The sequence below is a fragment of the Apium graveolens genome, chromosome 6 (assembly GCF_009905375.1).
Source record: "Apium graveolens cultivar Ventura chromosome 6, ASM990537v1, whole genome shotgun sequence".
Lineage (NCBI taxonomy): Eukaryota > Viridiplantae > Streptophyta > Magnoliopsida > Apiales > Apiaceae > Apium > Apium graveolens.
Window position 1 is genome coordinate 90957865 of NC_133652.1, and position 25576 is coordinate 90983440.

Sequence of the window (25576 nt, forward strand, 5' to 3'; positions counted from 1 at the left end):
TCTCTTTGAATAAAATTTGATAACAGTCTCAGTTTGTACTCAAATATGTTGAAGTGGAAGATTAATAGTCACTATGATTAGGATTAATTTTTTTGTACTTGAACAGTCCACTGTTTCTTGTGTCTTGTGCGGTCTAGACCATGATTCCTCTTTCCAATGACTGTTATTCTTTTTCAAAGTCTAGGGAGACGAGGTAGAATTAATTCTACCTGTCAGCATTAAATATCTTTGCGTCTCTTGACATTCTCTTGCCTATATAAGCAACCACTTCACATCAGTCTTTCCATCACATTCTTCTCACACACTTATCCTCCTTCTTCTGTCAAAAACACAATGGTTCGATACAACATGTTTTTGAACACACAAACCTTCACAATGGAGCTCAGTTGTGCCGAGTGGCAGCAGGAGTGGCATATAACAGCCATTCTTGAGGAGATCTGGGACTCTGTCCCACAGGAGGTGCTGGCTCACCTTCTATTCTTCGAGATGGATTACCATCGCCATCTGGGGCGCCTGGAGGAGGAAAGGCGGGAAGCTATCCGTCAGCAAGAGCGAATCATACGACTCGCCATCTTGTTCGTCGAAGATAGGAAGAGGAAGATGACTTAATCTTGTCTTCTTCCTGTTCTTCTTCATCCTCAGCTTTGTCAGGCTTCTTAACCAGGACTAAAGCTGTTGATGTTAGGATTAGAAGCTTAGGGAAAATCTTGTATAAGTATTGATGTAATTTCCATTTCATAAATGTATTGACTTGATATATTAATGGAAACTCTTTTTACTTCAAGATTGTGTCTCTGAGTTATTTTATCTTGAGTTGATAAATCCTGATTGGTATTCTGATGACCATTTAAATTGTACTTTTAGTTAAGTTCTGATTCTCTGTCAGCACTTATTCATCGACATTATCTCAGTCATTTTTAACATGATTTATTTTCAGAATATTAATGTTGCAGTGACAAATAATTCAATTAGTGATAACGGGTTAAAATTTGAATTGTTTCCCTTGATAAATGAAACAGTTTTTCCTTGAAACTCGGCAAATGGGTAAGTCATGATTACTGTTTTCTCGAGCCCAGTAACTATCCGTTATTACTGTATGTCTGACAGGTGTCCAACGGTAATATTTTTTTGTATAAGTACAGCAGAGAGAAGATTTCTTTAATCTTTTTAATTTCTTCATCTTCTATCTCTCTTCTTACTTTTACTCTCCTTCACTTTACTATTTCCGTTGTTTTCATACAGATATTATATCAAACACCTATCAGGCATACTTAACTCTAAATTTTTTTTTTACATGGCACCAAAGGATTTAATCATTGATGGAGCTAAGTTTGTTCCAGACAACTATGCTGCAATTCTTGATCATGTTGAAGCTCCATCTGAATTGCACTTTGTGCAAGATCTTCTTGCACATAGTGAGGTTGGGTACGCCTTAACTCAGCCTGAATTATTTTCAAGTCAACAAGTTCTGAGGTTCTGGAGGACTGGCATTTTTGATGATGGTGGTAACCGTGGAACTCCCAGTATTATCTTCCAAGTGGGTGATTCATCTTTTGTAGTCACTCCTGGTACATTCCGCAGGGCTTTACATCTTCCAGAGGATTGTACTTTCTCAGTTCCAGAGGACTCAGCCCTTAGGGAGTTTATGGCTGCATTGGGATATGAAAAGAGTCTGACGAAACTTGGACAGTTGAAACGGGCTAATATCAGAAGAGAATGGAGTTTCTTCTTTGATTGCATCACCAAAGCTTTTGGAAATAAATGTTCGAATTTTGATGCTATTCCCATTATGAGTCAGCACATCGGGTATGCAATTATCAATCAAACTCATTTTGATTTTGCAACTACTTTAATTGGTTTTATTGGAGATAGGATGACAGAGGATCGAGATGTTGTTTATTTTGCTAGATTCTGTCAACTTATTTACACTTATTGTACTGATGAACCTCAGTTAGTCAGCACCTAAACCCCACCTTTTAAGGTTGCAAAAAGGTACTTTAATGATCTGGTAAATGCTGATACTAAGAAGAAAATGGTTAGACCATTACAGATTCCTAAGTCTGTAAAACAGATCCTGGTAAATGCTGATCCTGATACCTATAGATCTGTTTACTCTGATGTTCAACCACCTCCAACCACCCAAAATCCATCAATCTCAGTACCTACCTCTCCTTCTACTCAACCTACCCTCAGAACTTATCTCAAATCCTATCTCTCCACTTCACAGACTGCTCAACCTTCTTCTTCAGCACCTACTGTGAAGCCTACATCCTCTAAGCCAAAGAGAACAAAGACTGTTCCTCAAACACCTCAAAAGAGGAGGAGAATTACTTTGAGAGATGAATCAGATTCTGAGGATCAGATTCCTTCTTCAGAACCTGTGGTAAATGAAGCTGAGAAGGCAACTTCTCAGAAGGATTCTGCAATTGGGGGTTCTAGGCTTCTCAAGAGGCTTAGACGTATGACAGTTCCTGAAACTCCCAAGGAATCCAAATCAACAAGGAAGTACAAGAAACAGAGGGCACAAAGGCCAGTTTCAGATGATGAGGAGGAAGCAGCTAAGGAAGGGGATCAGGAATCTCTGATCTCACAAGACAAGGAATTTGCTCCAGTCACTTCTTCTCCATCAACTCCATCTCAGGAAGCTGTATCTGACAAGGCTAATTCACCTTCTGTGTCTCTTGTTGATCCAGGCACAAGTGTTGAAATTGATATTCAGAACCTGGTTGTGCCTGAAATACTTTTCTTAGAAGCTTCAACAGCAAATAATCCTTCCACAACACCTGTTACTGATGCTGTTCAAACTCCTGAGTTATCACCAACACCTTCTCTGCATCAAGATGCCGATGATCAGATTTTAGGTGAGCATCAGGATATGGCTGTTGATCAGAACTTAGTATCAGATCATCAATTAGAGGATGCTGAAGCCTCCATTGCTACTCACACTGTTGTCTTATCAGAAGATACTGATTCTCTAAGTTCTGATGCTGCAAATGTTGGAGATACTGGTGAGGCTGCTACAACTGTAGATGCTAATGAAGCAGGTCCTTCAGGACATACTCCTCCACTGGCTCTTCCTAAGTCTGAACTGGTAAAGGAGTTTGTTATCAGGGATGCACCAGTACCTTGGAGTGAAACTCTTGCAGGTCAGGAGTGGACTAAGGAATGGAACTCAGTTTCATGTGTTCCAAATGCTTTACATCTTGCTGAGCACTTGACTAAAGCTGATGAAATGTTACATTCTGCTGATTTTAAAACCCAGCTTAGAGTCACTGCATTGAGTACTAAACATCTACAAGGTCTTCATTCCAACACTCATGCAGAGCTACACAAGATTCAGGAGAACTTTATCAAATAGGAACAAGTTTGGAAAATTGATAAGAAAAAGTTCTTCCAACCTACCATTGACAGGGTTGCTTATATTGAGAAAACTCAAGAGAAGCAACAAGCTCAGATTGATCAAATTCTGACAAATCAAGCTTCTCAGCAATTGCAACTTACTGAAATCCAGACCTCAGTGGAACTACTTATCTCTCTTTTATTACCTGCTGATGCCAAAAAGGGGGAGAAGGTAATTAAGTCCAAATGCAAAACCAACAAGACACTGTAAGGCAAGGATGATGGAAAAGATGACCAAGGAAACTCTGGAATGGGTAGTGGTCATAGTCAAGGTAGAAGGTTTACATCAAGACAAGCTAGTCACAGAACAAGTTCTGATACTGGGAAAAGAATAAGTTCTGCTGCTGGTAAAAGGATAAGTTCTGATGAACTTCTAGATCTTGATGAGGAAATGTCAAGACAGTTATTTCTTCAAGAAAATCCAGGGATGGACTTGGAAAGTTTAAAGGAAGAAGAAGCCAGACTTAAATCAGAGAAAGTCACATCTAAATCTGAAGCTTCTGGTAAAAAGTTACTTCCAAAACCTAAAGGCATTGTGATCAAAGAAAGGATACATACTGAAGAAACTTTGGCTAGATCACAACCACAGATAGATCCAAGATCCAAGGGTAAAGAAAAGGTTGGTGAACCTATCAAGCCTTATGTACCTCCCGAGGAAGAAGAAATTACTGATGGAAAAGATGATCTTGCTCTGACTTCAAGAAAAGTTCTTAAAACAACCTCTGACATGGCTCAAGTTGTTCAGAGTCAAGAAATTGTAAGTTCTGATATTCAGAAGAAGCAAGTAACCTCTGACAGTGCTCAAGTTAACTTGATATCAGAAAATAGATCTAAAACACTCCTACCAGGATTCACTAAAGCAAAACAGACTCAATCTTTGAAGACTACTCCAAGTGGTTTTGAAGCAAGAGTAGTTACTGGAAAGGAAGCTATAGATAAAACTGGATTGGGAAGTGCTGATGAAAGAAGAGTACACAACATTACCGATGATCCAACTTCCTTGAGTGAACCAGGTATTGGAGCAACTCCTGAGAGATTGAATCAACTGGAATCTGTACAGATGGTTTACCATACCTACTTGAAAGAATACATCATGTTGTATTTCATGACAGATGGTAGGGTTAATCATATAAGACAAAATGCCATTCCTTTGAAGTATTTTGAAGAATTGGAGCATGTACTTTTCTTACTTCAAGTGGATGACAGAATAACAGAGACTGCTGCAAACTACTTAAAAGAACAGATTCAGAGACAGAAAAGGCTTAATTCAGTTAAGTCTGACAGCAGATATGTTCCAAAGTACAGAGATCATAATGGTGATATTGTTGATATGATGCCTAATACTGCACAGATCAGAACGTATCTTGGTATTAAGGGACTTGAATTCAATCTTGAATCTGACAAAGCTTATATCATAAGACTAGATCAGGAGTTAAGGAAAGCAAAGATTAATGATCTCAGAGCTGCAATCTTTCAAACTGGTGAAGATACTGCAGAGCTTAAAGGTGTTAAAAGGAGAATGATTGATGAACTAAGATATGCTGAGAAATGTTTGTTGAAGAACTATCTCAGAACAACTCCTGACATCAGAGAGATCAGAAGATGATGAAGCCAAGTCGAAGATCTACAACTGCTTAAATTCTGATATTTATACAGATTGAAGTTGTTATCAGAAGTTGAAATTGGTAAAACTTTAAGGACTGTAAGTTGTAGTTATCTAGTCTATTTCTCATGCATTTGTACTTAATGTTTTTGACATCATCAAATATTTGTTTAACTTGTATATTTTGTTAATTTACAAGTTGGGGGAGATTGTTAGATATATTTGATAATGTCATGGCTAATATGTTTTATGTTTAGCTTTCAAATCTTACGTGAACAGGATAAATCAGTACTTAACTATTGATCAGTACTTATACTGGAAGTCAGGACTTAAGGATATCAGTACTTATATTATCAGGAGATAATCATCAGAAGATAGATATCAGAACTTAAGTGCTGGAGGAAAATCAGATAAGGACAGTAGCTGATTAAAGGAAAGAAGATCGAGATAAACATAAGAAGAGATATGCATGAAGAAGGAATTCCGTGAAGAATGGAATACTTGGAATAGAAGATATCTGATTGATATATTTTAGGAAGCAGAATTATATTCCATATCAATTAGCGATTATCTTGTAACTGTGTAGTATATAAACACAGGCATAGGGTTTACACTATAAGTGTTATCATTATCGAAGTTATTATTCTATATAACCCTATCAGCTCTCGTGATATTTGTTCATCACTGAGAGGTAACAGTTCCATACTGTAACAGAGTTTATTGTTTCAATAAAGTTTGTTTTCTGTTACTTAAGTTCTTTAAGTTCGATTTGAGTGTACTATACACTGTATTCACCCCCCTCTACAGTGTGTGTGACCTAACATATGATATTTTACGAATTATGATTATTAATATTATACGATATGTTAATGATTTTGGTATATGAATATTACCGAATTTCAATCAATAAGGCTAAAGAGTAGCGTTGTATATATGAGGTGTATATTTTAGACCGAGGATCAGTCAATATAATTTAATGAAAACCCGGAAGTATTCCAGGGGTGTTTGATTTAAGAATATTAATGTTACAGTAGAGCGTGATGAATAAGTTGTAAGACCGAGAGCCGATCAGTTTTTATAAAGTATAAACCCCAGAATTATCCCGGAGATGTTTTGGGATGATTAAAAGTCCGTAGCTATTTTTTTCCAAGGGACTCGATGTCTTTTTGTGAAATATTATAGTACCTCGAATTTTATTTAAAAATGATTTCTAAAGATCGTATTCCCTCAACTCTATTTTATTACCCGAGCAATGAATATTATATCAGATATTCATTTAAAAAGGGAGAAGTATTATCCAATGTTTTACTTTGTGTACTCAGGAACTTGTGAAGTATGTGTATACCCAAAATGGGACACGTTGCCTGAATGCGACAAGGGTGATAACCGGGATACGAAGGTATCGTCCTTATACTAGTAGAAAAGATTACTATTTTCCATTTTACGACTGATCATCGTATGCGGTGGCTCCAGTGAATGTCCTATTCTTCCGATTTGAATTGAGATGCAATACCGTAACCCAAGCCTAGGTGCTGGGTTTACCATTAAGGTATTTGCAGGATAATAAGTTAATCAAAGAATTGTTTTGAAAAAAGGTGTGTATTACCAAGAAAACTACTTTGAATAAATATATATCCTTATACGGATTAATATAATATCTTTAACAGTCTTTTCGTACTTTTGATTGTTATGGCTGAGCATTATTGCTCACTCTTGCTTTCTTTTAAATATCACAACACAACAGATTACCAATATGCCGGCGTGGGACTTAGTCACTTGAAATCATGGAGAGAATCCTTTACAGCTTTGTCTTAGGTGGACCAGAGTATCCAGATAGGTATAAAATGTTAGTAGTAATTATCATAACTTCATGTAGAGGTTATAAATAATTATTTAAGATCCTGTAAAGTACATTTGAGTGTAATAAAAGAAGATTACATTTTATACATCATTTCTAAGACTATAAATTGCGCGTGTGTGTGTGTGTGCTTGAGATTGGGGTCTATTGGATTATTGAATCAATACAGGTTACACATGAGTGAAGGATGGCGTGACGACCCAGATTTCTCACCCCAGATTTGGGGGCGTTACATCATCAATGATATAAATATATTATTGTTTCTTTTTTCAATTGTACTTTTGAAACACTTCTTCCCAAAAATTATTCCAACAATTAGCACTCAAAATTGCTGAACTATTCATATACAATTATAATTTAAAATATATAGGAAGGTACATGTCTTTGTTAGGACATATAACATTGTATTCATATTGGGAGGGTGTCAAAAGGTGCCAAAAGTTGATTATTCACGTTGGCACATCTAAGCCTCTAATGGAAGAAGAGTGTTATGCCACCTCATGCCACATGCACTAGTACAAAATAGGCCTTTTACATCGGTTAAATATGTGATATACGTTGGCAAAATGTCGACGTATACCAGGGAGACGTATAAAGTGACCGGAGTTTACGTCGACTAAAAAGATGACATAAATGTTTAATAAATGTCTGTTTTAAAATCAACGCAAAAGATTTAATACCCGATATATAATTTTCTTATCTTTTCACGTATAAAAGCATAATAACCAATATATAAAAACCTTATAGTCGACTTATATTATTTACAGATTTACGTCGCTTTTGGTACATACCGACGTATATGTCTGTAGTATATACGTCGTCTGAATTTTTAGAACCGACAAATATCGCCAAAAAAATGACATTATATTCCCTGTTTATCCATTTGTACCTTGAAGTTTTGCTATTGCAAACCAAAATATTAACTAAATGTAATTGAAGTGTGCACTCTAAAATTATCAACACAATGATTCATAAATTAAAATAACTATTATTACAGACTTAAAAATCATCCATAATATTTAAATTTCTTGATACATAACATTTAATCATACAATACATCTCAACATGTTTCACATGAAACTTTCATAAATTCAAAAGAGGGTAGCCATTTAACAATTGTTTCAGACTAACACAAGATCACCCTCCCCATTAACAGTTGTCCCCATAATAGTGGTACTGCAAAAATTGTGTGCTTGAATTTGTTAATTAGCACTAAGTAGAAAATAAAACTATTCACGAGTAAAAAAATCTTGTTATTTTGAACTACAAGTATGGTAAAGTACCTAATCACATATATTCACGAGTAAAAAAATCTTCCCAAATATCTCGAATTTCTCCAATTGTTCATTTGTGTGTCTTTTTCCAAGAACCTGTGAAAAGAAAATAAAAAGTAAACAATGTATGCAATTTATGTGTTCTAATATCTATAATAATATTATATTAAATTTGTTGTACCCCCTTCCTCTTAATTTTGGGGTCTTTATTACGAGATAACATGATTATGTCGTACATATACCTCATCACAAAATAACCACACTCGGTACCTCCTTCTTGTTGAGGACACTACAAAATAGAGTCGAAAAATTTAAAAATCTTGATAAAAGAATACGAAAGAAGACTTCTATGACTAAAACAAATAGTATAGAATACCTGAACAACTTCATCGTACCAAACTAGGTTATTTTGGTTATTTTTCTTACAACCATATTTAGTAGAAAATTTATATGCCCTATTAAATAAGAACAACAAATTTGAATACATACATAAAATTTTTGAACTCCCTAAAGTGGAAACTAATAATTTTGTAGTAGTTTTGTAGATTTAATTTTTATATAACTTACGTTTTCACGTGCATCTTTTGTTTTTGCTTTAGCGGATCAAACAAGTAAACAATACTTTCATCGACGCAATACATAAGCAACATCCGGTGCTACTGCAATTTAAAAATATACCAAATTATGTTAAAACATCATTAAAATATGTCAAATTATATATTAAAAATACTCTTAATGGCAGTAGTAACCTCACATATGGATAAAACATACACTCACAAATGTTGATCAAAATATGGGATACGCACAAATGCTTATTTTCTTACCTTTGAATATATGGTGCTAGGATTAAGCATTTCTATTTAGCATCTTTCATAACTTCACATAAGTATCTAGATGTATCATCTTGATGCTTAGATTCACGTGCCAATGCTAATACAGATGGACACATGAATGCAAATGAATTATCTTCTAAATTCATGCATAACTTGTGAGTGTACCTTGGATGTAATAAGGTTTTGCATAATTAATTTCTATGCAAATAAACATATAAAATTAGATATTAGTAAATAAATGTACTAGAAATTAAAGCCTTACATCATAAAAATATGGAGACTGGGTATATTAAGCCAACTCAACCTCACAAACTCGTAGACATCTTTGTTGGTGAAATATATCAGAACATTAGCACTTTCATAAAATTTAAACACCTCCACATTTTTATCAGTAGCTTTAGTAGTAGATTATGGAGGCATATTTTCAACCAAAAACCGTAAAGATCGATATTTTTCACTCAATTTGCCATATTTGGGAAAATCTTGAATTTTGAGATTAGGCGTCGCTGACTCTTTACTAACGATCTTTTTAATTTCTGAAAAGCTACCTTATGACCTTTTTTCTTCTCAAGTTCCTAATTACCAATGAATTTAAGTCAAAACTTCATTTTCTTTATTTTTCTATGCAGTTCATTGAAGTGGAACAAAATGAATAGCCTTAATTTTTTATTGAAAGATCTTACTTGACCCAAGATCACAAGATCCTTTGGCAATTGAACAAAGCTACCAGCTACGTCGCCTACAGTTTCATGTTCATCACAGGGCACCGGAAGGGGAGTAACTTGAAATTCGACCAGAACTTTATCAACACATACTTTCACATTATTTGCTGTAATTGGTTTTCTTTAAATAAAATTACCGCCCTTTTTATTTAATAGAAAAACTTTTCCCCTTCCCATGACAACCTTTTTTTTTATGGATATTTAACACATAAACGCATAATGTCGGATTTGCATTGATTAGGAAATAAAGTAAGATAGAGAAGTACAATAAACTTAAACAAAACTCAAAAATAAATTGCATGTTTGATATAAAAGTCCAAGAAATTTAAACCAAACTCCAAACAAGAATTACCTCGATATTTAAGAAGTTTTTTAATTGGTCCACAAAATGACAACTACTTTTAACCAATTCAATTGGAGGTTTACCATTCTGCATCTGCCCAAAATTATTCATTGAAAATGGCAAACCCATCTGATTTAAATGATCGTATATCCTTCGCAGCTGGACATTCATCATTATTGGCACTCCTCCCTCACTTTCTTGGTAATTTTTTGTGTAATTGTATCTAATTCATCCAAAGAGACAACCCCACTTTGTTTGCTTTTTTTGTGATCCAAATACACTCTTGATTTTTGCTACCCTCTAACGCGTCCCCCATGTTCCTTATCCCCAAGTGCACGAGTGAGCAAGTTATCGTAACCACATAGGGTCCAGGAACCATCAGATATTTGCCCTTGTAACTCTCCTTGCCCATGATTAGAATAAGACATGACAAGTTATATTCACAACACTAATCAATGTAATATAAGCATTAAGTATAAGGTTATAGTCCTTCCATATGTGAGATTTTAATTGGAAAAATATTATTTTATGTCTTAGGATAGTTTCAGCTATTTAATAAACTCAAATGCATCAGGAACAGAGTTTCACTAGCTTAATACACATTTTTTAAAAATTTTGAGGCAACAACAACTCTGTCTAAAAAGTGATAAAATATATACTACTAATCTTAAAAAAGTACCAAATTAGAACCATTTGACACACAATTACCAATTAGCCATTCCAATATAAAAAAATTACAAAGCAGCTAAGACAAAAATCTTTACAGGACATAAGTTATTAAAAAATTTAGAAGAAAGTTAGTTGAGGTTAAAATTACTTATAATTTTCTTAAACACTTCTCTAGTATGCTCGTTAGGTATGTAAAAACTTCCATCTTCCTTTTTTTGCTAGTGCTTTTATCCAATCGTAACTACGCTCAGTCGATATAATGGATGGATCAATAGATGATTCTGACGTGTCTAAAGAAACGATGGGATCGTTTTGACGCCACTTGCCCATGTTTCCTATATATCCACCTTTTCTAACGAAATTTGGATCTTTGTCGTATTTTTTACTTTCTTTTGCTTTTTCACTTATTTCTTACACATTAAAATATGTAAAACAAAATGAGGTTTGCAGTAAAATGTTACGGTGGATAATATCCAACTCAAGAAACTATCAATATTTTTAGAAAAAAACTACTAATGTTTACCTTAAATTCAGGAGATTCGTGTATCGTTTTAAATGTTTCCCAGTCACCTTCATTGATATAAGGATATATTTCACACGCATTCCTCCCTGTATGCAAAAATATCGAACTAGATTTACCTTGAAATCCTTCCAACTCTTTCCAGCAACTTCCAACACTTGTTTTTTTAACCGGTCATCCTTCAATTTCTAGTGCATCTATTATAGCCGATTTTAATTTACATATAAAGACAACGAAGAATAAACATCTAATCTAATACATTTTTAGGAATATATTTGCATACCTTAATATCTTCCCAAATCACATTCTTTAATCCATGACTAACTATATCCCAACTTTTGATATTAATATTAACATGTAATCTACCGACTGTTCCACCATAAGACGCAAACCGGGGTGCCATCTCCCCTACAAGGTTACCATCTTCATCAAACTCAAGGTCGCACTCGATTTTTTGATTTTTAATTTTTTCTTTTAATTTTGAGCACAAGGTTGGACCTCTAATCTTTCTCTTATTGCCTCTACTTGAACTTGACTTATTATTATCCTCATCCATGGAAAATACCTAGATCATGATAGCAAATATAGTATCAGTTAACATGAAAAGTAAAAAAATAATAAACAATAAAAAATGTAACAAGTTAACATGGACCAACAACAAGAGTAAACAAGAGATACATGCATCAATGTTCGGACTAGCTTCTTAAGGCATGTCTTTGTTTTTTTCACTCTCCTAGACATGTTTCAGACTAGCTTAAACATTGACCATAAAGATGATTGAACTGCTCTGCTGCTCCTAGCTGTAATAAACTCACAGCTACATGTAATTATAATTCTTGATTGTGTCATAAAAATATGAATGATCATAGTTGTCATATACTATTTTTTTCCTGAATTATAATGAATCAATGATTAAATTTGTTTCATCACCTTTCATATATAGACGAAAGTTTTACCTGTCACTATAGTTTTCAATCCAGCTTATTCTGATGTGTATGCATCAGATTAAGCGAATAAGAGACTAAATGCACATGTTTATAAGTGACAATAACTTTTGAAGCTGCCTTGATTGGATATATAAATGTAGTTTTTGATTTTTATAGTCCTAGGATTGTAAAATAACAAGGTTGGCCCTTACACAGTTGCACACCAGGGGAGGGACAGTAGTATTATAAATATCACTACTAGAAAAAGTAGAATAGACATTGTCTCTTAGACATCGGTTGCTCTTGGAGCCGATGTAAAAGGTATTTTAGACATCTTTTTTAATCAACCGATATCTTTTGTTAATATAGACATCGATTTTTTTTGCCCAACCGATGTTGTAAGTCTGTTTTAAAAAAATAATTCAGCGCGCCTCCTCCATTTCCACCCTTAGCCAAATATTTCATTCCATCTTAAATATTTCCCCGAATTTTTCTTGATTTTTTTAAATATCCACATTTCCCCCTCCCTTGTCTAAAAACATAAAGAAAAAATAAAAAACACTCATCATTCGGGATTGCGCTCTCTCTCATCTCTCTACTCTCTTGACTGAAGAACTCGACTCAATTCTATCGACCGGAAAACTCGACTCTCTATGCTCTTTGTGCTCGACTCTCTCCTCTCTCTCGATCTAATACCTCCCTCCTCAAACCAATTCTCCCCAACTCCGCTATCTTTTCTTTGGAGGTTGAAAAACTCTTAAAGAATAATATTGTCAAATACAAGTTTGGAAATTCGAGATAAGTGGTTTAAAAGTTCAGGAGCAGAGACTTAAAGAAGTCAGAACTATACAAGCACGAGTTGAAAGTGGGTAAAGCTTGAATTGGTTAGTTTTAAACACCAAGTTCCAAATTGGGAGTTTTAATTAGAAATCCTAATTTTTTAATTAATCGGGGTTTTAATTTTAATTAGTTATAAATAGTTAATGGGGCTGATTAATTGTTCGAATGGAGCTTGTTAATTAGTTGAGACTTTGTTTATGTGGGTGTTACATATGATGTATTTATGTGTAAATATAATATATCGAGTATACGAGGCTTTGTTGATACTTTATTTATGTCTGTGTTGATCTTACTTTTTTGCTTTGTTTAAGTTAAAATATATGTTAAACATTTGTGTTGCTTTGTTTGATTAATATATGTCAGAATCTACAATTTGATATAATAATGACCTCATTATCATGAACTCTGTTATCGTTTAAGGATCATGAGATGGTGATATCAGACCCGATGATTGGTTAACTAATGATTCTAAGGATAAGAGTAACAAATCGTCTCTTTGCTCTGATAAAGGCACTCCCACAGAAACCAGCATTGACGGTAAGACTAATAGTAAAGCATTCCGGCTTCATAAGTTACGCAGGTTCAAAGCTAGTCAGGAAAAAGCAAAGGTAAGTCGGTGCATAGTAATGAAAGATTCAGGTCACCTTATATTAATATTTACTTTTCCTAATTTATTTAAGTAATTAATGTTAAAGAAGACTATCCAAATCTATAGAGAAGTATTTTAAATCAGTATGGTAAGTTACACAATAACTTAAATGTCACTTATTTAGGTATTTTTACTCTTTATCAATAATATATAGCTTGGTGTATGATGTTTTCGATTTAAGTTTTGAGATAGGTTCTTGTATGGAATCGCGTCCTTGTCAAAAATAATTGAATATAAAGTAAGTAATAAATGGACTATTTTATGATATGGCTAATAATCTTTCTGATCTAACATTTAAATAGATAGAAGTGCCAACTTACTCCAGTTTTAGTAACGCCTGGTCTGAACCACGGTTTATTAATCTTTTCTTATCACTGAGAAATTAATATTTTACTTGTTATTTTTTTTCATGTTACTACTTTTGAGCCAGTTAAACTATTAGACAATACAGTTGCAACATTTAAAGTTCTTAATGTGTATATGTAAGCGGTTTTCTTTTTGTTTGTTCAGGCATCGTTAAAGACTGAGCGTGAGAGGAAAAAAGAGAAGCCCATGAGAAAGTATGCCATCAAGGTGTAGGGTAGAACTCTTTTAGAGGAGTTTTTTAGATTGAGATTTGTTTGCAATTATCTTATAGAATACCTGGTTGACGGATTTTGAAGGGTGCCTTGTGGTTCTTTATTCAACTTTTTGTTCCATGCAAACTACAACTATTTCTGTTATCTTGCTTTATGTTAATGTTCCTTATGCAAGTTTTCTGGTGGAATATCTTAAAACAAAACTTGATAATGAAATTGGAGCCCTAAATATTTCTCTTTTGCTGGTAAAGCCGTTTAGGAATGATAATCATAACAATAGAGTAACACAGGGCACATGGTAAAAAAGATGTGAAGTGACATTTAAACTTTAGTACATATATTTTGTGTCAATGTTTGACACTTATTACACAATCAGTATGGTAAATTAAAGTATTTCTTGTGAATTTGAAGAAATTTTACCATGGATTCATCTTTGGTTGATTATATCAAAAAAGAAGCAATCATGCCATTCACCAGTATTGAGAAAAAGTATGATAATCAATCAGGTACGTCTCTTGGTCAATTGCCTGTTTCTTCCCACGCATTTCCTTTGTGATCCTTACTATATTGTATTTTTTTTATGGAAGCAAGAGTATTGATGCCATTCCCATATACTTGTATTTTTACTATTATCTCTGGTTCTGTGATAAGTGGATTTTATATCTACTTGGAACGCTTCATTACAAGCTTAAGTTGGTGTTTTGGACTCAAGTTATTGGTATTTTTGATGTTTTTTTGTGTCTTTGCATTACAGGCATTAGTTGGATGAATAAATGAGCTTTTCAAGGAAATATGCTGAAAGGATATCAGATTCTGAAGTCAAGACCATTCTCATGTTGAAGAGAATCTCGATAGCTTCGCGTGGACTATTGGATCACCAAATTCTGACAGACGGAACTCAAGATACAGCAGAAGCAAGAAATTGAAGAAAAATCCAGAGGTACGACGCGCCCGCGCGGAAGGTGGGGCGGCCGCCCAGAGAGACAGAAATTGCGCACACCCTCGCGGAGGTTGGGGCGGCCGCGCCAAGTCCTTTTGACAGAATCCTGATTTGACTTGTATTCGAAGATTTTGAGGGCCCAGGTCGTCCAGAAGTTATATAAACCAATAAAAAGATGTTTTTAACAATAAAGGAGCCAAGGGAGAGCAATACGAAGACCTAGAGAGCACAATACGGCTACGGAGAAGAATACTTTTGTATTCTTCAATATAGTTGATACTTCAGATGCTTGTTTTTGATTTGTCTTTAAACCCTAATACTCTTATATTATTTATTATCATATTTTCATTGGAACCCATGGTGACGATGAGTTCGACTATGAACTAATCGTTGTCATGGGGTTCTAACGGATTTTTCTATGGATTTCAATAGTTAATTGTTCTAGATCCTTTGTGTGTGGTGATTTATGATTTCCTAGTTTGGTTGTGCTTATTCGTCTTTGATGCGTAGCTAACATTTAAGATTGTTTTTTAACCTCTATTGGAGCGAAAGTGAATGTAGAGGTTTAGAACTTGTCATGCTAGCATAGGTTTATGTATGAGTTGGCATGCATAATTCGTGGGAAATTTTAACAATCTTATTCACCCTATGTAATCAAGATAGATAACGTGTTCTTAAACTGTTATATTTTCAATCTTTATAGATATATAGGGACTAAGCATAATTGGTGTCTATTCAACTTTTATCTTAATTGTGGATGTTTGATAGTAGGGTATATGTATAACGAAAGTTAGCGTATACTAGTTTCGTGTTATCTGATTAGTTGTCATCACCATCACATGCTAAGGTTAAAGACATAACTTTGAATGAAGTATTTAATGAAGTTAGAATCCCATGTTTATTCTCATATAAGTAATTCAATCTTAATTTTCTTAGTTAATGCTATTTATTATAATCTCTTAGTTAAATCAAAACTCAATTTGTTACTTGTCTTAGCATTGAACGATAACCATACATTCTTGCATAGGTGCATAATCTGAACTTAACCTAAACCGATTCTCTGTGGGAACGAACTTGACTTATATCTTATACGACTTGTGATCACGTGCGCTTACGTGTATTTTTACGTTTGTTTTAGTACGAACTAGTTTTTAGCGCCGGTGCCGGGGAGATCAGAGTTAAATTTAGTTTATGTGCTTGTCATTAGTGGTCATTAAAGTTCACTGACTCGGATTATTTTCTTACAAGGTTTACTTTAGTCGTATGTTTCAGGTACTCTAGTTTTTATTGCAATGGGAGAACCAGCAGCAGATACGAAAGCTTTGATGGATTATTCTCCACCGAAGATCAAGGACATTCAGTCTAGTATTGTAAGACCAGCCATTGCGGCTAATACTTTTTAAATCAAGTCTAGCATAATTCAAATGGTGCAGAATTCAGTCCAATTCGGGGGTTCTCCAACGGAAGATCCCAATATGCACATCAGGGATTTCATAGAGATCTGCGACACCTTCAGGTTCAATGATGTTTCTGAAGACGCTGTGAAATTAAGACTTTTTCGATTCTTTCTGAGGGATAAAGCTAAGAGCTAGTTGTATTCTTTACCACCAGGTTCTATTGCGATATGAGAGGATCTTGCTCAGAATTTTTTTACTAAATTCTTCCCTATGGAAAAGACAGCTGCAATCAGGAATGCTCTTTCTCAATTCGCACAACAATTGGGTGAATCTTTATGTGAAGCTTGGGAGCGCTATAAGGAGATTCTTAGGAAGTGCCCTTATCATGGAATGCCTGACTGGATGGTGATAAATTGGTTCTATAATGGGTTGGGAGCACAGTCAAGATCTATGCTCGATGCAACATCATGTGGAGCTCTATGGGCTAAAAGCTATGAGGAAGCTTATGAGCTGATCGAGATGACGGCTGTGAATGAATATCAGAACCCAACCCAAAGAATGCCAGGGCAAGGTAGCAGGAGTTCTTGAGGTGGATACAACTACGACTATCACTGCTCAGCTAAAGGCGATATCTATGAAAATCGATTCTCTGGCCAACTATGGAGTTAATCAGATAGCCAGTGTTTGTGAGCCGTGTGCAGGTGCGCATGTGATGGAGCATTGTGCTATATCTTGTAAATTAGCTCAGTTTGTGAGCAACTTCTAGAGGCTGCAGCAGCCAGTTCCTGCCACGTACCATCCTAACAACCGTAATCATCCGAAATTCAGCTGGAGCAACAATCTGAATGCAATGTAACAGCCATACCAGCAGTTTGGAAATAAGCAATTCAATCTTCCTGGTTTCCAGCAATATTTTACACCAAGACATCAGTTTCAACCACAGGGGATGCAACAATAATCTCATGGAGGTTCGAGTCCATCTGTTAATGAAAGATCTGAATTGGAGGAGTTGAGGCTTATGTGCAAAAGCCAAGCGATTTCAATCAAGACTTTGGAGAACCAAATAGGGAAAATTGCCAATACACTATTGAACCGACCTCAAGGAACTGTTCCTAGTGATACAGAAGCTAATCCAGGAAAGAGTTTAGTTAAAGAATAGATTAATGTAATCACCTTGAGGTATGGAAAGGTCGCGAGCCCCCAAAATCATCAAGACGAAGAATCTAATTTTTTTTCCAGAATACAGGGGCGCCCGCGCCCTCTCAAACTTCAGAAAGTAAAATTTTGCCTGATTCTGCTGAGAAAAAGGATGGCGAAGCGGAAACGAAGAAAACTTCTGCTAAAGACACTACTCCTGATTAGAATATATTGGAGAAATAAGGCTATACGCCTCCCCCATTTCCTAAAAGGCTTCAAAAGCATAAGTTCGACAAACAATTTGCCAATTTTTTGGAGGTTTTCACGAAACTGCATATTAACATACCTTTTTATAAAGCTCTGGAACAGATGCCGAGCTATGCTAAATTCATGAAGGGTATTCTATCTCGGAAGCTAAAACTTGAGGAGTTGGAAATTGTTGCTCTAACAGGAGAGTGCAGTGCTGTGTTGCAACAGAAATTACCTCCTAAGATTAAAGATCCAGGAAGCTTCACGATACCTTGCGCTATTGGAAATCTGTCATTCGACAAGTGTTTATGTGACTTGGGAGCTAGCATCAATCTGATGCCCTTATCTGTCTTCAAAAAACTTCGTCTGCCTGATCCAAAACCTGTAAACATATCCTTACAGTTGGTTGATCGGACCATCACTTATCCACGAGGTGTAGTGGAGGATGTCTTGGTTAAGGTGGATAAACTCATCTTCCCTGCTGATCTTGTCATTCTGGACTTCGAGGAAGATGAGAATATTCGCATCATCTTGGGAAGACCATTCTTGACTACAGGCCGAACTATGATCGATGTGCAAAAAGGAGAGCTTACGATGAAGGTTCAAGATCAGAAGGTCACTTTTAATGTGTTCAAGGCAATAAAGTTACCCACATATAAAGATGAGTACTTTAAAGTAGAGTGGGTCGACTCTGTCGTGAATTCGGAGCTTGAGCAATTACTAAGGTCAAATACGTTAGAGAGATCCTTAAAAGGGGAATCAGTTATTGAAGATGAAGAAGGAGGAGAGCAACTGCAGGTTTTGAATGCACTTCCACGAAAGAGGAAGTTAGATATGCCATTTGATTCTCTTGGGATAGCAGAGCTGAAAATTTCTCAGGAGCGTCTCGAGCCATCTATTGAAGAAACTCCCACACTTGGGCTCAAACTGCTGCCATATCATTTGAGTTATTCATTTTTAGGTGCACCCCCTGATAAGGGGTTGGAATATATCTATGATAATCTAAATGGTGAACGACCGGTTCCTCCCGTGCTTACAGAGGGTCCCTCTCGTGCACCATAGACAGTTGATAGGTTTGGTCTTGGTGATGCGCGGTATAGAAGGTTGATTCGGCGTATTGAGGCCATGCATGACATCCACCGACGTTTTGCTGAAGATTTGACACACGCTCTCGGTACCTTTTTTTGAGACACTGGTGTTGAGGTTGATTGGCCACCTGATCCTTCACCCGAAGAGGGTGATCTTCCCGCTAACTAGGTATGCCTTGTATCCTTATTATTACCTTCAATGAGGACATTGAAAATTTTAAGTTTGGGGTGATAATGTAAGGATTAGTTTGTGTGTGTCCATATAGATTCATATAGATTCATGTTGCATGTTTAGTTGTATTTTATATACGTATTATTGCATGATTGTTCATATAGGACATATTTGTTTGTGTTTTTATGTGAGTTCATATAGTTGTATTTGTATACATATAACATGATCCCTTAGGTTGAGCTATTTCTATTTGATAAGTTGATGTTAATTTGAGTGTGGTGATGACGAATATAGGGTTGTTTAAGTCTTAATGAATTGATTTGCATGCCAGAAAAAAAAATTCACAAGTCTTATAGGGTTTCTTTTGAGCTAGATCATGATCATATTTGGTTATTTGTTGAGATTTAATCACTTGGTTATATTTAGAATTTTTGGTATTCTCTTAATGCCAAAAGAACACTGAATTTTTAAACTGGAGAAAAACTTGGAATTCATTGCTATTTGTGAATAATGTTAGGCGTCAAATGACTAGTAGCCGGTTCACATTTTTATGAGTAGTCTAGGGTTGAATGAGATGGAGCGAAACACACTCATTCAGAAATTGTTGAAAAAAAAGAATAAAAAAGAAAAGAAAAAAATATGTGTTTATGCATAATTGATCAAGAGTGAGCTCTTTAATACTCGAGTTATTAATATCTAGGGGACTTTGTGCCTAGTGACATAAGGCTTTGATAGTCTGGGATCCGCTAACCTAACGCTTTATATATGGGTATTATTGCATAAGTCTTTTGGGACCTCATTCATTGCACGGTCAAATAAGCATCTTTGTTATGTGTTCAATAATAACATGAATCCTTGTATAACTCTAGTAGAAAGGAGGTGTTGTGAGTCATTATATATTTAACGTCTATTCTGTTTATAAACTTGTGACTGTTTTGATGATAGATAAGTTATGATTATCGATCTAGTATCAAGAGTATATCTGTTAAGCATCCACACACGCACGTTTCTGGCTTGTGAGTTGGTTTGTGGGGTTTATTCGAACTCAGTTAAAAGTCATTACATTTTTAGAGGCATTAGCTTGTTGGTTGGTTATAGTTATTCTTAGGGGATCGATTGCATTATCATTTAGTTGCATTCACATAGTTGCATTCATGCATTAGGTTTCTTCTGTAGTTTTTGAGTCTGTTTATGCTTGAGGAAAAACATCGATTCAAGTTTGGGGGTGTGATAAGTGGATTTTATATCTACTTGGAACGCTTCATTACAAGCTTAAGTTGGTGTTTTAGACTCAAGTTATTGGTATTTTTGATGTGTTTTTGTATCTGTTAGGTCACACACACTGTAGAAGGGGGTTGAATACAGTGTTTACTACAATCAAATCGAATATAAGAACTCAAGTAACAGAAAACAGATTTTATTCAACACAATAAACTCTGTTACAAAGAACTGTCCTCTCTCAGTGATGAACAAATTATCATGAGAGCTGCTAGGGTTACAATAATTAATAAACTCAATTAAGATAACACATATAGTGTAAACCCTATGTCTGTGTTTATATACTACACAGTTACAAGATAATCTTCTAATTGATATCGAATACAATTCTGCTTCCTAATATATATCAATCAGTTATCTTTTATTCCAAGTATTCTATTCCTTATAGAATTCTTCTCCATGCATATCTCTTCTTATGTTTATCTTGATCTTCTTTCCTTTCGATCAACCGCCTTCCTTATCTGAATGTCTCCTTAAGTCCTGATATTATCTCCTGATAAATATCTCCTGATAACTTAAGTTCTGACAACTTAAGTTCTGATATCTTAAGTCCTGACTTCAGTATAAGTACTGATTTCCAGTTTAGTACTGATTTTTCTTGTTAAGTAAGATCTGAAAACTAAACACAAATCATATTAGACATGACATCACAAATATATCTAACAATCTCCCCCAACTTGTAAATTAGCATAATATATAAGTTTAACAGATATTTGATGATGTCAAAAACATTAAGTACAAATGCATGAGAATTTGACTAGATAACTACAACTTACAGTCCTTATAGCTTTACCATCCTCAATGTCTGATAACAGCTTCCGTCTGTATACACTTCAGAATTTAAGCAGTTGTAGATCTTTGACTTGGCTTCAATTTCTGATCTCTTTGATATCAGAAGTTGTTCTGAGATAGTTCTTCAACAAACATCTCTCAACATATTCAAGTTCATTGACCATCCTCCTTTTAGCATTCTTCAATTCAACTGTATCTTCACCAGTTTGAAAGATAACAACCCTGAGATCATTTATTTTAGCTTTCCTTATATCCTGATCTAGTCTGATAATATAGGTTTTATCAGACTCAATTTTGAATTTAAGTCCCTTAATACCAGAAAATGTAGTGATGATTTTAGCAGTATTAGGCTTCATTTCAACAATTTCTCCACTGTGAGATCTGTACTTGAGAAAGTATGGGCTGTCAGACTTTACAGAATAAAGCTTTTTCTATTTCTGAATATTTGACTTTAAACACCCTGCAACACCATCTGTTGATCTGTTTTTAACTTGAAGCAGAAATAGAACATGTTCCAGTTCTTCAAAATACTTCAATGAAATTGCATTCTCCCTGATCTGGAATACCCTCCCATCTGTCATAAAGTATAACATGATGTCTTCTTTCAAAATAGAGTGGTAAACCATTTGTACAGATTCAAGTTGATTCAATCTCTCAGGAGTTGCTTCTACACCTGGTTCACTTAAGGACGTTGGATCATTAGTAGTATTGCTTACTCTCTTCTCTTTTGAACTACCCAATCCAGATTTGTATCTTGCTTCCTTTCCTGTAACAACTCTTGCTTTAAAACTACTTGATATAGTCTTTAAAGGTTGAGTCTGTTGAGCTTTTGTGAATCCTGGTAGTAGCATCTTTGAAGGTTTAATATGAGCAATGTCAGAGGTTTCCTTTTCCTTATCTTCTGATGTCAAGCCAACTTGAGCTATGTCAGAGGTTGCTTGCTTCACTGTCATATCAGAACTTACTACATCTTGACTCTGAACAACTTGAGCCATGTCAGAGGTTGTTTGAGAAATCTTCCTTTTCATCAGAGTAAGACTAGCATTTTTATCAGATATTTCTTCATCCATGACTGGCACATATACCTTTATAGGTTCATCAACTTTTTCTTTGCCCTTGGATCTTGGATCTACCTCCACTTGTGATTTGGCTTTGGTTGCCTCATAATTTTCCCTTTCCTTAATCACAATACCCTTAAGTTTTGGAAGTTTCTTTTCAACAGAAGCTTTAGATTTGGAGTTGACTTTTTCTGCTTTAAGTCTAGCTTCTTCTTCCTTTAGACTTTCAAAGTCCATTCCAGGATTTTCTGTAAGAAATAATCTCCTTGAAATTTCTTCATCAAGTTCCAGATGTTCACTAGAACTTATCCTTTTACCAGTATCAGAACTTATTCTTCTCCCAGTATCAGAACTTGTTCTTTGTGTAGAAATTTCAGTTGTCTTTGATGAAGATCCTTTACCTTGACCATGACCTCTACCCATTCCAGAGTTTCCCTGGTCATCATTTCCATCATCCTTACCTTTCAGTGATTGAGTAGATTTGCATTTGGACTTAATTACTTTCTCCCCCTTTTTGGCATCAGCAGGTAAAAGAAGAGAGACAAGCAATTCCACTGAGGATTGGATCTCATTGAGTAAAGTTTGATGAGAAGCTTGATTCTTTAGAATTTCATCAATCTGAGCCTGTTGCTTCTCCTGACTTTTTTCAATATACCCAATTCTGTCAAAGGCTGGCTTGAAAAATCTGTTCTTTTCCAATTTTATGTTCATATCTTGCTGGATCAAAGATTCTTGAATTTTATTCACCTTGTCATGAGTTATTGAGTGTTGACCTTGAAGGTGCCTAATACTCATTGCAGTAACTCTCAGATATGCCTTGAAATCATCATTTATCAGCATTTTATCAGCTTTGGCAAGGTGCTCAGCAAGAATTTTGTCAGTAGGAACAAAACTAACTGAGTTCCATTCCTTAGTCCACTCCTTTCCTCTAGGAGTTTCACTCCAAGGTACTGGTGCATCCTCTCTAACAAAATTCTTGATTAAATCAGTTTTGTTTGGAGCTTGTTGAGGTGCATGTCCTGATGGACCAGCTGTATCAGCATCTACATTTGTAGCAGCTTCACCAGTAAGTTCAGCATTATCAGCATCAGAACTTACAGAGGCTGCACCATCAGCATCCTCTGATAAAAAAATAGTATGTGAGGCTATAGAGGCTTCAACATCATCCTCTAAGTGCTGATCTGCAACTAAGTTATGAACAACAACCAAATCTCGATGCCCACCGAAAATCTGATTTTCATTATCCAGATTCAGAATTGGTGTGGTTGGAATATCTTCATTGAAATCAACATCTAGAATTGGTGTTGTTGGTGGAGTGAGTTGAGTTGGTGGAGCTTCCAAGTACAGAACCTCAGGCACAATCAAGTTATGAATATCAATTTCAGCACTTGTATCTGGGTCTTCAGTATGTACTGGATCAATTACAGGAGACACATGAGGTGTAGGCACTCGCTCTGGAATATTCCATTGTTCTTGAATAGGAGACTTTTAAGCTGATTCAGCAGTAGGAAGTAATTCAATTACTATAGGTTCTGTTGGGATCAGAGATTCTTGACCCCCTTCCTTAGCTGCTTCTTCCAGAGTTGCTTCAGAGTGTGATGATACACTTACAGCCCTCCTGGCTCTTTGCTTTTTAAGTCTCTTTGTAGAATTAGAGACTTTGGGAGCTTCATCATCAAAATTTAGCTTTCTAAGCCTTTTGAGGGGCCTAGAACTCCCAGTTTCAGTATCTTTCTGAGAAGAGATCTTCTCAGCTTCTACTACAACAAGTTCTGATATTGGAACCTGTTCCTCATTGTCTGACTCATCTCTCAGAACAATTCTCCTTCTCTTCTGTTGAGACTGAGGTACTATCTTAGTCCTCTTGGGTTTGGAAGATGAAGGTTTCATTGGATGTGCTGAAGGTTGAGGTTGAGATGACTTTGATGGTTTAAAATATGTCCTGATAGATGGTTGAGTTGGATGAGGTGTTTGTGTAGTTGTGGTATGTTCTGATGGCTGTTGTGTTGGCTGTGATGTGTTGGTGGGTTGAACATCAGGGTAAACAGATGTGTATGTTTGTGGATCAGCATTTACCAGAATCTGTTTTACTAACTGAGGAATTTGTAAGGGTCTCTGTACTTGTTTCTTAATGTCAGCATTTAACAAATCATTAAAGGCCCTTTTTGCAAGATTAAAGGGTGGAATTAAATCACTGGTAGGTTGGGGTTCATCAGCACAACAGAAAGTATATATAAGCTGACAGAATCTAGCAAAGTATACTACATTCCTATCCTCTGTCATCCTATCCCCTATGAAACCTAACACAACACTTGCATAATCAAAATGAGTTTGATGAATAAGGGCATACCCGATTTGTTGACTCATGATGGGAATAGCATCAAAGTTGGAGCACTTATTGGCGAATGCCTTAGTGATACAATCAAAGAAAAAGCTCCATTCCTTTCTGATATTTGCTCTTTTCAGTTGACCCAGCTTTCCCAAACTTTTCTCATAGCCCAAACTAACCATGAGCTGCTGTAAGACAGGATCCTCCACTGTTGAGAATGTGCAACCTTCAGGTAAGTGGAGAGCTTTACGAACTGCTCCAAGTATAACCACATGTGTAATATCCGGGATATAAGGTGTAATTATTTTTACTATTAAATAATTAATATGTGTGTTCAGTATCTATTCTGTGAGTTAATTGTTAAGTGATATATGTACTTGAATATTCAAAAATAATGTTAATTGAATATTTTAATTTTTATATGTCCAAAATAAAATATAGATAATTGTTATATCTTCCTAATTATTTTTATGTTGATTTATAGATTTATAAGAATCATATGAAATTTTTTTAAAATCTTTTTCCGGGTAATTAAAATCTATTTTATAAAATGGGAACCAACCGACGTCAACCGTTGTTACGTTTTTGGAACCCGAAACTCTACCGAGAACTCCTTCCTAACCTAATTGTAATATTCCGAGCATTTTCCATATTTTGACTTTTTCGATCCGGCGTACGGTTTGTCCTGCGCGGGTCCCGACACAACATTTTCGATACAATATTCGTTTCGGTAAATTAATAAAACCCGTATTTTCGATAAACGGGAGCTTTTTATTAAACTATCCCAATTATCACTTCGTAGTACGTGTAACTGGGTGCTGAGACCAAGACCGCAGTACAAGTTGTACTGATTTGGATAATTATCCCGAAAACCGATACCGTTTGGATCAACTTTTATAAATAAACGTACCATTTTATATCT

General features: G+C 35.4%; 1 non-coding gene across 1 annotated transcript; it reads right to left on the bottom strand.

Moving 5' to 3' along the window:
- Positions 1-16836: 16836 nt before the first annotated feature.
- Positions 16837-16943, bottom strand: LOC141670013 (small nucleolar RNA R71). The gene has a single exon (XR_012554264.1). It is a non-coding gene; the product is annotated as a small nucleolar RNA R71 (small nucleolar RNA).
- Between the last annotated feature and the right edge of the window lie 8633 nt (positions 16944-25576).